Raw genomic sequence first — 13,172 nt, 5'->3', positions numbered from 1 at the left:
TTTTTAATTGTGAGCTCATCTTTGGTGGGAATTTTTCCCTTGAGATTCTTTTGGGGCTAAGATTGGGGAAATTCATGGAACATGTTTGACATTTAAGTTTCTCCCAGTGAACCCCTTACCACCTGCGGTCTGGACGGGTCAACTTGCTTGCAGTGCTGTAAGCGGAAGCCACAGGGTGAAGCTTTCTAGATCTTTCATGGGTGGAAAGTCTTTTACGGTTCCCTGCTTGGGGCTTTATAGATCAATTCATGTGGATGCAATTCTGCCCCCAGCACCAGGCATGATGGCTCTCTGGGTGTGTGAAGTTTTGATATCTCATGAACCATTTGGTTCACTTAATTTTTCTCTTCCCTTCTGTAACCTGATAGTCCGTTTCCTTTATTTTTATTTTGGATCCAAGCCATGTATTTGAAGCTTTTGATGGTGTATTTTATCCAGCATTCCCCTGTGTTCAGGGTGTGAGAGGGCTTAGATGTCGGCTCAGCTCCTGTGTTGGCTGGAAGTCTCTGAGCTCTTCCTGTACCCTTAGGGGTGATCTGACACTCTTTGATGGTGACCAGAGGTAGAAGAGTAGTTAAAGCAACAATCACTACAGTTGCTAGCAAGCCAACATGGGTAGAACACTCTGGACTACACGGATTCTCGTTACACATAGTCTATTTGCAGGAATCACAGCCACACTATCAGGAGAGCAACAAAATCAGCATTCATTTTAAACCATAGCTCTGTAAACAAAAACAATCAAATAGCTGTCCACTGCTGAGCACCGGGCACAGCTATGAGCACATTGCATAGATTAACCCATTTGATCATCACAAAAATCTGTGGTCTAGATGTTGTTGTTATTCTCATTTTACAAACGAAGAGACTGATTGATTCATGGGTGTTGAGTGAGGTACCTGAGGTCTCCTATGAAATGGCAGAGAGGGGGTTTGAACGCTTGAGTTTCAACTCCAGATCCGAGTAGGGACCACTGTGACAGGTACCATCTTGAATGAACCAGTGCACCCCGCCTTTCCATATGTTAATTCTGACTCCCTCCTGAGCAGTACCACCATCCCCCTCTCTGCAGCAATTGGGGATTCCCACAAGGTAAGTTTCCAGGCAGAATTTCCAGGTATCCTGGGTCCTGGCTCTCCTTTGTCATCCATTCTACGAAAATCACGGGTGCCCTACTTCTTAAGCACGTTGGTACAGTGCAATCACATAAGGTAAAATAAATAAATAAGGACTACCTGGGTCTCGTCCCCAGAGATTCTGGTCTAATGGGTCTGGCATGTGGCCTGGGCATGAGGAGTTTGACAACTTCTCCAAGTGACTTCAGCTCACACGGGGTTGAGCGAGGTCCTGGGAAACATCTCCCTAGGATAGTCAGGTTAGCCTTGGAGTTGGGTCGGCGCAGACGTCTGCCCTCTGTGCCCCACCACCTTGGACTGGAGCACGCGAGCGTCACGGGGAGGGCTCGTGAAAACCCGGGTCTCTGGGCTCCGCCTCCGGAGGTCCTGCTTCAGTCAGTCCGGACTGGAGCCCGAGAATCTGCCTTGGTGACAAGGTCTGGGTGAGCCTGGTGCGCCCCGTCTGGGGACCACCCTTTGAGATCACTGTCTTTGAACTGGTCTTCTTGGTCTTTCCCTGCCCGGTGTTGGCCCCGTTCAAAGAGCCACGGCTCCCTGGTCAAGGTCAGGCTCACGACTCAGCTCTGCCTTCTGCAGGTTCTCGGGGACCAGCCAACCTGGATGACATCTTTTGCCTCCTTCATCTGTGAGATCCGGGGTCTCCTTTTCTTCTGTACCATTCGTTGTGGTTGTTAGTCACAGGTCACATCTTGAGAGCCAGTGGGAAGCTCAGGGTCCAGCAATCTGAAACTTTAAGTTAAAAAATTCTCTTTTTCCCCCTCACAAAGGAAACCTTATTCTAGGAGACTAAGAGACTAGGATTCCTTTTTGTAACTCTTTCCCTTTTGGCTCCTGGGGAGCATAATTTGGAACACACTCATGGTCCAAGTCTTGAGGAAATTGAGCCTGAGAGGGGGTAAGTGACATCCTCACACATCCATTCAATATTGTTGATCACCAAATCTGAGCCAGGTACCAGGTTTTGTTCTGAGGATGGTGAAGGGGATGGACAAGCTTTTTTTTTCTTTTGGGGTACCAGGGATTGAACTCAGGGGTGCTTAACTACTAAGCCACAACTCTAGCCCTTTTTATATTTTATTTAGAGGCAGGGTCTCACTGAGTTGCTTAGGGCCTTGCCAAGTTGCTGAGGCTGGCCTCAAACTCACAATCCTCCTGCCCCAGCCTCCCAAGTGGCTGGGATTACAGGTGTGTGCCACGGGGCCCAGCTGACATGCTTTATTTCTAGCTGGGGAGACAGTGAGTGGGTGCACACATGGATGGAATGATCACCTACAGTGATGCTGTATTTTATCCAGCCTTCCCTTATGTGAGGGCATTGAGAGGGAACCCAAAATATGTGATTCTTGCATGAGTTCCAGGAAGGTTCCCGAGGTGCCCCTCATTCTAGGTCCTGAAGGATGAGAAGAAACCACCTCCAAGAAGATGTGGGGGAGGGGCAGCTTCTGCTAAGCCTCCTTTATAAGCCACAGTACATCTCTGCCTTTCATCCTCAGTGGACGGAAACCAGTGGAGGGAACAGGCGGGATGATAACGGCCGATCTTGTCCCTATTGTGATTCGTCTCCTCGAGGACACGGCTGGGTATCAGTTCCAACATTTTTTTTACATCAGTCTATGCACAGTAGGTCCTGAAAAATGTGTGCTGATTCCTAACTGCGTGAAGTCAACAAAGACTTATGAACCATGGAGATAGATATATCTTCCCATCCTCAAGTCCCGTGTCTCCTAACCTATGTGGGGTTTATCACCTCCTCAAGTGTCTAGCCAGAGACATGGAACTTTCCTTAGAAAATATTCCTATAGGCTGGGCGCAGTGGTGCACGACTGTCATCCCAGCTGCTCGGGAGGCTGAGGCAGGAGGATCAGGAGTTCAAAGCCAGCCTCAGCAAAAGCGAGGCCCTAAGCAACTCAGGGAGACCCTGTCTCTAAATAAATACAGAATAGGGCTGGGGGTGGGGCTCAGTGATCGAGGGCCCCTGAGTTCAATCCCTGGTACTGAAAAGAAAGCAAGCAAGCTAGGTTCCTATGCACACAAGCACGCCACGGTTTGCATGCTGAGAATTCATGAATGTCCTGACGGCTCTCTCAGGACCTTGCACCCAAGTCCCTTTGCTGTAGTCTCTGCTGTCCTGATACTTACCATGCATTTCGAGTCAGATGGTCTTGATCATTTTAAGCCCCACGTATCCCATCTAGAAGATGGGCTGCTGCATACGTCATGGGGGGGCTTTAAGAATTCAGTGAGGTAACACAGGTGCCTGGTAGATAGGAATTAATTTTCCTTCCCTTCTCGGGAAGGCAGAGTGGCATGATCAAGAACCCACCCACAGCATTGGAGAGATGACAACTGCATCCCAGTTCCGTCCCTTCCTCGATCTTCTCCTCTATAGGACGGAAATAAATCATGCAAAAACATTTATGCAAATGCCTGGTACCTGGCAAGAGTTTTGACCATAATTAGCTTTTGGTCATTTGGTATTAGGGCCGGTACTGGTATTACCTACTTCATGCTGTTGCACACCTGCTTGGCTGAGAACAGGAAGGCTGGTGGGGAAAACCTGAGAGCCAGCCTTGGTTGTAAGGAGGGTAGACTCGGGGGGGGGGGGGGCAAGGCTAGTCTGGGGAGACCAGGCAGGGTTGCTGGGTGGGAACCACTTAGCTCCAGGTAATTGGACGCTCCTCAAATCCGTGTCCCTTGCCCGTCTCTCTCCACTTTCTGAACCCAAGCAAAACAGAGTGGAGAATCACATTCCTCGGATATTAGAGAGACGGAGCAGCCTTCCTGTGGCAACCGGGGGGAACAGAAAAGCCGCTTCCTCCAGAGAGAGCAAAAGGACCCATGAGATCCGGCCAATGCAAAATCCAAGAGTCTATTTGGTTAAGTAACGATGGATACGAGTTCAGCAGGATGGGAGATGAGGTCTTGGGCTCTACTTGATCAAATGCCAACTGCCATCGCTGTAAGCTAAAGGGCTGCTTCATAAACAGATGAATAAATCAGACGTCAGTGGGAGATGAGAAGTCGTGGCCGGGAATGGAGTGACTCAGGAATCGTGCCCAGCCGGGGTGTGCTCACGGGGGGGGGGGCGGGGGGCATCTCTGACGGACAAGTCGCACCCGGGCCCCAGAGCAAGCCCTGAGCGACCAGGGAGGATGATCAGGACCCAACCCCAGGAGCAAGGCTTTGTGGGGAGCACCACCTGCCCAAGCCACGTTGTCCCCGAGGGGGGGTGCTGGCCAGCCGTGGACCCTCCACCAGGACTGCTGCATTAGTGGGATTAGCTGGGCTGCGTGGGGAGTGATTTATGGGGAGTCATTAACCTAATGATATTGGCTCTCCATAAACTGCTTAGTGTGTCTCAGGGAAAGTGGATTTCATAAATCTAGGCAGAAAATCCTGGGTGCCCACGAGGCCTGTCAGCAGGGGGGTCTCACCAGGCCCCGAGACGCCCTGCTCCAGGCTTGGTGGGAGGACTTGGAACAGGCACCTCCTTCTTATCATCATTCTTTTTTTTTTTTTTTTTTTTAATCTGCCAGTCCAGACAGTCGTTGAAGCAGGAAGTGAGGAAAAAATGAGTCATCCCTCTGGAACCATGAAATTGGTTCTAGAATCCTCTGTGGATACCACACTCCACAAATACTTAAGTCCCTTATAGGGTCATATTTACATAGACCTACATACATCCTCCTGTATAAGTTAAGCCATCTCTAGATGATTTTTTGGTACCAGGATTGAACCCAAGGGGCACTCAAACCATGGAGCCACATCCCCAGCCGTGGGTGTTTGTGTGGGTGTGTGTGTGTGTGTATAATTATTAATTTTGCAACAGGGTCTCACTAAGTTGCTGAGGTTAGCCTTGAACCTTATCCTCCTGCCTCAGCCTCCCAAGCGGCTGGGATGACAGACGTGTGCCAACATGTCCAGTTCTAGATTGTTCTTAATACTTAATACTCTATATTAAGTGTTATGCAATTAGTTTTTACACTGCATTTTTTGGGAATGATGACCCCCTAAAATGTCTGTATCTATCATTACAGATGCAACTTTAAAATGTATATAAATATGTTTTATCTGTTGGTTGGCTGGATCTGCAGGTGTAGGGTGGGCAGATGAGGAGGACCTACTGACTAGGATGGGAAAAGATGGGTTGATTCTCCTGGTCTTGAATCTTAGATCCCACATGTGACCTGCTGTGTGCATGCTGGAGAAGGGTAGAAAGTGGTAGCCCCAGTACCAGGAATTTCTGGGTCACAGAAATCACATCTTTCCCTCTGTGCCAGAAGATTAACCTTAAAGTTTTAACCAACTTTACATAGGCACCTGCCATGTCCTGGGCTAGCAGTTTTATTACTTTGGACAGTGATACCAGGGAAATCTCTAGGAAGGTGACTAAACACCCTAAATGACAAAACGGAGCAGCATGCTAGGCTGGAGGGAAGGGTATTTAGGAGCAGAAGGGAGAGCAGAGCAAGTTCAAAGGTCCTGGGGTCTGAGCAAGCTCGGTCAGAGAAGAGACCTTATTATCCCAAGTGGAGGAAGTGAATATGTTCACCCCTATGTGAGGGGCGGGAAAACTGAGGGCCAATGAGATTGGGTAGATCATCCCCATCTCACCCTAGGAGACGGGAATGCTGGGATTGGCAGGAAGTGTTCCCGGACCCAGTCTGTGCCCTTGATCGCTAAGACAAGGTCAGCCAACTATGTAGCCAGAGGGCCTCAGCAGCCTTCACCTGCTTTTGTCAACGCAGATTTATCAGAACACAGCCTTGTGGGTACCTATGATCTGTGGCTGCTTCGTGCTCTGTGAGCCGAGTGGTCTTATCGAGGCTGGAGAGCCTGAGACATTTTCTGTCCGACCCCTAAGAGCTAAGGTTTGCCCACGTCTGCACTGGACAATGATGCTCCCTTACCTCGCTGGTCTTTCATGGGGACAGGGGACAATCGTACGGTCCCTGATCAGATGCATCATCCGGTCCATCGTGCAGATCCAAGGAGAAAGAGAGAGAGCAAAGGATCCGTCATAGTGAGAAACAGAGCTTGTGAAGGGAGCCTTCCACGTGGGCAGGAGGGACTGGTGTGCAAGGGGCAGCCTTGGGTGCCTAGGCCCCGGGATTACCTCTGACAGCACAGGGACGGACATTGAAACCCTACAGATGAGCAGCAGCCCCTGGGGTGAGAAGGCAGGACCACGTCTGTCTCCATCAGCAGCAGCTGGGCCTGTGTCCTGTGGGTGTGTGGGACACATGTGGCATCCTGTCATTTCCCCAAGTATTGTCCAGGGTTGGTTGACACTGTGCAATCAGCCCAGGGTGATAGGGAAGCTGTGATGTTTTCCCCAAGTGCATGAATTCAAAACTGGGTGGGAAATATCTTTGCCACAATGGAGCTTATTTAAAGAGCATTCAGGAAGGAAGGAAGGAAGGAAGAGTTCTCTCTCCTGACTCTATACTTATGTTTACAACATCATGTGGGGAAGGGAAAATTCTAGAACTAAGAAATTGGCCTGTATTTGAATTGTGACTGCATTAGCTATATGTCTTATTCCACTTCCATTACTATAACAAAATACCTGAGGATAGGTAGTTTGTAAAAAGGTTTATTCAGCTCACAGCTCTGAAGGTCCAAAAGCACGGTCCAGCTTCTGTTTGCAGCACCTTCTCCTCATCCCTTCTCCTTCTCTTCTATAAGAAGGGACTATCTGGTCTTGAAATTGGGGCTAAGGACTGTGTTTCCCAGGCTCCCTTGGGGCTAGACAGAGCTGCAGGATTAAGTTCTGCTCAAGGAAATTGGAGGCGTGAATGGTTTCTAAGATTCCAGCCCGGATCCCCCTCTTCCTTCCTCCTAAAGTCTCAAAGGCAGGTATGGTGACTGGCTTGGCATCACTTCTGAGCCATGAGGAGAAGGCCTGGTGTCCAGGTGACAGGACGCCAGGCCAGAGGGAGCCTGGGTCCCCAAACTGCTTACCTCTGGTTTTTGATTCAGACAGAAATAAACTACTTATTTAATCTCTCTTTAAGTTTTGGGATTTTTCTCCTTAAAGCAGAATCAACCTCACTACATAAGTTACGTGACCCCTGGATGAATTTTCTTAGCCTCTCAGAACCTCAGTTCATCTCACCCACAAAGTAGATGGTAGAAATCCTGGCCCTTCCGCAGCACCCTGGGGATTGAACATGGTGGCTCTCTGTGGCTCCAGAACATTCTGGGACACCTTTGAAGGGCAGGCTCAGGCCCCACGTGGAAGCCTCTGAGGACCACCTCTGTGGTGGGGCCGGAGAATGTGCGTCTTTGTCAAGACCCGCAGGTGACATAGCATCCGGCAGGTGCAGGAAGCTCAATTTGAGGGTCCTCTTTACTTCCCCACTTTCAAAGTCACCGTGAAGAGAGGTGGTCTTCCCCAAGGCGCTCCCCTCTCCCAGGGGCGCCTAACAAAATCTGTTGTGGCCTGTCCCAGGCCACCCTCCTGCAAACACCCCCGGGCCCTCGCTCTCCAGGGAGGGACAGATGATTGACAGGGTGCCCTCCCGGGCGAGCACCAGCGTCTCCACCACATCTGAGCAACTGACTCTGAAATTCTGTCTAAGATGCATCAGGCCCCGTGGCTTATGGCTTGCTGGGTTACACGCACATGATAGATCTTTTAATGTAATTAAGGGAAGACAAGCTTCTCCCCCTCGGTGTTTTCGGCTGCAGAGAGCTATGATTTTTAAGCAGCTTACAGGCTGAGAGCATTGTCTCAGGGTCAGGAAAATCTGAGCCCACATGCTGGCTGTGTGACCAGGGACAAACCACTTAACCTCTCTGAACAGTCACTCTCCACCTCGGTGAGCTAGGTTTGGGGCCAAGCGCTTTGCATGCATAGAAAAACCCAGACAGGGATCAGCAGTTTACAGATGAGGAAACCGAGGTTGCCCGGTTAACTAAGTTGCCCAAATCACACAGTAAGTGGTGTGATGTGTCCCTCCTCTTCTCATTGTTGTCCCTTGTCTAGTCACAATCTTGGGGGAGGGAACACAGAGAGCAATGGCGTAGAGGCTCCAGAGGACAATGCCACTCCCCTGTCCCCTGATTTTTTTTGGAGAGTCCCAGGTATTGAACTCAAGGGCCCTGGACCACTGAACCCCATCCCCAGCCCTATTTTGCATTTTATTTAGAGACAGGGTCTCACTGAGTTGCTTAGCACCTTGCTTTTGCTGAGGCTGGCTTTGAACTCACGATCCTCCTGCCTCAGCCTCCCAAGCAGCAGGGATGACAGACGTATGCCACCGTGCCTGGCAGGACTTTTTATGACGAACTTTTTTGAAAGTTAAGAGAACGTGACACTGAATGACTGACCATGAACCCACCAACTAGACTCTCCCGCCAGCACTTTCCCATACAGTTGGCCTCCATATTCCTGAGTTAACCACCCATGGATCCAATCATGGATTGAAAAATAAATAAATAAATTTTAAGCAAAGTGCATGTGTCCTGGACACGTACAGATATTGTTCTCGTTGAGATTCTGTAAACAATACAGTTTGACAATTATTCGCAGGCACTTGTGATGGAAGGCGTGAGACGTGATCTGGAGGTGATTCAAGGCAGGAGACGTGCACGGCTCCTGTGCAAATTCTGTGCCATTTGACAGGAGGAACTTGATACCCCCCCGCCCCCGGTCTCAGGGGGCCACTGCACTTGCTGTGCCACGTCTCTCCATCAATGAGGCATTCCAAAGTAAATTCCAGACCTCAGGAGCAGACCCGTGGGCATCTTGCTTGACTTCAAAATCGTTTGTACCACTGACCCACCCAGGGGTGCCACTCTGGGGTGGAGAGGCGCATAGATCCCCAAAGTGGAGGTGGAGGTGGACATCCGGGGTCTGACAGATTCCCGAGACCTGGAGGACCCACGGGGTAGAGTGTGGGAGTCCCCCCGGTGGTCCCAGCTGCCCATTTACTTGGGCATGAGGACACTGGCTCAGGGGTTGAATGCCCCTGAGTTAGATCCTCAGTACCAGAAAACAAAAGAAGAAGAAGGAGAAGATAAATGAAGCAGTTTCTCAGCCTCTGCCAAAACACTGTGTTATTAGCATCTTTATCACTATCTGCTTGAAAACGTTATTTGCACATTCACTGCCATATCTCCAGTGTGTGCATGTGATGTAGACACACACACACACACACACACACACACACTCAATTTTTTTTCTCTGGTACTGAGGATTGAACCCAGGGCACTTACACTGAGCCACATCCCCAGCCATTTTATTTTATTTTTATATTGAGCCAGGGTCTCACAAAGTTGTTTAGGGCCTTGCTAAGTTGCTGAGGCTGGCCTCAAACTTGCAATCCTCCTGCCTCAGCCTCCTGAGCTGCTGGGATTACAGGCATGCACCATCACACCCGGTGGGAACAGCGAGCCAGTCGGATTCTCCCAGTTCAGAATCTCTATGTCTTTACTTTCCACTGCGATGGGGCCCAGTGTGGTTTGTATTCAAGATCCAGGGCTTTGGGCCTGGATGGATCCATCTTCTCCTGTTTGATAGCTGGGTGACTTTTCATTCAAGAGACGTCATGTATCTGAGCCTTACTTTCCTCACCTGTGAAATGGGGGGGTGTGATAACAGAGTCTGTGTAGGTTTGTTTGAAAAGTCAGTGGAAGAAATCACAGGTCAAGGGTCCGGCACATAACAAGTGCTCAGTAAATGGTCCTTACCTCCAGCCTTCAGGCAAGAGTGGACGCAGAGGTCAGCTGCAGAACTTTCCCGACACCGCCATCCGCACCACAGCCCAGGGTCCTTGTGTCTCTCCTGGCTCGTGGAAGGTGCTAGAACACATTCAGTCAGTAAGCATTGACTGCAGAGCCGTGGGCTGAGGGGTGGGCCGGCCGAGGTGAGAGCAGACGGAGGTCCAAGCCCTTGGGAGGGCCTCAGTTAGAGTCGGACAGACAGACAGACAGTGCAGGATGCTCTCAAGCTGACCCCCTGCCACAGGCTTGGCAGGAAGAGGGCGTCTGAGAGGAGGGCGCCCAGGAGTCGCTGAGCTTGAGCCCTGTGCTGCCGTCTCCCTCCTGATGCCCCCACTGGGCTCCCAGCCCTGCGCCAGGCCCCGGTGCTGACAGTCGTGGATTCACTTTGAAATGCTAATCGCGGAGAAAAAGCCATCTTGATGGTGCCCTCATTAAGGCCTGGCCTGGTTTAAACCTCGGAGGGCTCCTGCCGGTCGCGGGCCTTGCTGGGCGGCGGCCAGAAAGCTCTTTTTATTAAATTGGCGAGATGAATCACACGGCTAAGTGGGCAGACAGGGGGGGCCGAGGGGAATCAGGGCGGCGTGGAGACCCGAGCGCTGCACACGGCGACGGCGGGGACCGGGGCTCCACACATCAGCCCTGGAGCCATCTCCCTTCCAGGGTCACTGATGGTGGCAAGGGGCCAGCGCCACGGGTCTGGTGACAGGGCCTGGTTTTATTGGAAATGAAAGCAACACAGGCCAACGGCGAGTGTGGTCAGCCGGGATCTACCCGAGGCCTCGTTGGCAGATTCTCTCTGCGCAGTCCAGTTACCCTGGGAGCCCGGCCAGCATCGGTGGTTGCCAGGGGAGTTGGCATCCTCTGCCTCTGCAGGCCAGCAGGAGAGCAGGGACGTCTCTCCACGGCCCTGGGAGGCAGGACGCGGCCTCCGGATCCCTCGTGGCAGCAGATGCTTCCTGCAGGTGGGCAGATGGCTCCGCTGTTCCCGTTTCACAGATGAGGAAACTGAGACCCAATGGGTCACATGGAAATGAGTAAAGCTGGGTCCACGGCTCCGTCAGCCTGACTCTGGAGTTCAAGGTCGCAGCCCCTGGACTCTGCAGCCTCTTGGTCTCTAACAGGTAGGTGGCACCTAGAAGGTGCGATGTTCGTTCACTCTCTCGCTCACACACAAAGACACTCAGTCGTTCACTGACTCGTATTAAGAGCCTCCATGTGTGATATGCTTGGATCCCACAAGGACTAGCCAAGGTCAGGCAAATGGGGTCTGAGAATCGGGTAGCCCTGGGGAAGGGAAGGAGGCAATAAGGAAAGACAGAGGTCAGTCAGCAGATAGTTCTAGAACCCATCACTGCAGACTCTGGTGCGTGATCTGCTGTTTAGACATGGGAGGCAGCCACCAGGAGAGCCAGGAGCCTCGGACAGTGGCACTGGAGGGGACAAGGGTGGGCGTGACACCTCACTGGAAGACGGAAGCATTTCTTTGACCTGCTGTTGACCTTGTCTGTCCCTCTAGTGAAAGTCCTGAACTGACACCCACCGATTCCTTTGCTCCATGTAGCCTGGGGCATCTCTCTCTCCAGCCCCCTGGGACCCTTGCAGACTCTGGTTAACCTAAAACTCCCGCAATACAGAGACCAGGTGCTCCTGATACACCCCGTGCCCCACACTGAGCCTGGAACGCGGGAGGCCCCATCATCTTTGCAGAAAGACAGAACTAAGGGTCTGGGTCTCCGCCTGGAGGGATTGGCTAGAACTGCGTCTTCTAATACTATTTCATAATCTATGCCAAATCCATGCACCACTTGACTTATCACTAGTCAGGGTTGTTTCTGTAGCAATTCACCTTTTGGATACTTAAATGCATTGGTAGCCATTCCTGGGTATCCACAGAGGATGGGTTCCAGGCCCCCTGTGGATACCAAAATTCAGGTCCCTTAAATCAGCCCTTGGACTCCACAGCCCTGTGGTCTTATCTATTTAAAAGAAAACTACATTGCTACCACCCTCCATTTACATAGAACTTGTGCACAGCCTCCTATATATTTCAGGCTAATTTGTTTTTTTGTTTTGGGTTTTTTTTTTTTTTTTTTTTTGGTACTGGGGATAGAACTCACAGGTGCCCACCCACTGAGCCACACCCCCAGCCTTATTTTGTTTTTTATTTAGAGACAGGGTCTCACTGATTTCCTTAGGGCCTTGCTAAGTTGATGAGGCTGGCTTTGAACTCACAATCCACCTGCCCCCCCACCCCAGCTACTGGGATTACAGGCATGTGCCACTGTATCCAGCTTGAACTGTTATTTTTCATGTTTTCAAGCCATGGTTACTGAACCCATCTATTTGGAACCTATGCATTTGGATACCTTGTTGCATTTAAATACATTTATTTAAAAATAAAATTACATTGCTAATACCTTAAAGAGAAAATCTGCTCGGACCCAGTGGCACACACCTGTTATCCCAGTGGCTCGGTGCAGGAGGCTGAGGCAGGAGGATCGTGAGTTCAAAGCCAGCCTCAGCAAAAGTGAGACCCTAAGCAACTCAGTGAGACCCTGTCTCTAAATAAAATACAAAATAGGGATGGGGATGGGGCTCAGGGGTCGAGTGACCCTGAGTCCAATCCCTGAAACTGCCCACACACACAAAAAAAAAAAAAAAAGAAAAGAAAAGAAAAAGAGAGAAAATCTGCACCAATTGTCAAGAATGGAAGAATGAAAGGTTACAATAATAACCAATGAGTGGGAGCTAAAGGGCTTCCGGAATCCTGAGTCCTCCCTGGGTCCTGGTCACCCCTGGTGAAACCAAGACAGGTTGGCAATGGGTAGGTGTTCAACGTAATCACAAGCATTAAAGGCGACTGAAAGGGAGTGATTTTCTCACTACCACTCAAGACCCAAAGGGAATGGCTTTCTCTCAATGTCATTGAGCGCCCTGCCTCTGAGCCACAGAGGGGTGGCCACTGAGCGCTGAGAGATGCTGCTCAGGTGAACCAGGGTTTCTTGGAAGTTCTGTCCAATCACGGAGCGGCGCGTCCTTTCCGGAATGGCTCCCTTCACTGTCCCCGACTCTCGGGCCCTGAGAAGGACACGGTGTGCCCAGCGTCTGAGCTGTCCATCTGGAATTCCACGCCTCTCCCCAGGACTTCTGGTCAGGTGGCTGAAAATAGAGTCTGTGGCTCGGCAAGCAGATGGCCCCGGGTGACCTGTGTCTTGGATGACGTGGTGGAGAGTGGACAGCCAAGGGCGCTCAGGCTGGTGACGGTGGACGGCATCTGAATGGCCACGCTGGTTCTGTCGTGGAAAG

Source organism: Marmota flaviventris, chromosome 1 (assembly GCF_047511675.1).
Source record: "Marmota flaviventris isolate mMarFla1 chromosome 1, mMarFla1.hap1, whole genome shotgun sequence".
In the NCBI taxonomy this organism is placed as follows: Eukaryota; Metazoa; Chordata; class Mammalia; order Rodentia; family Sciuridae; genus Marmota; species Marmota flaviventris.
This window is presented reverse-complemented; position numbering follows the sequence as displayed.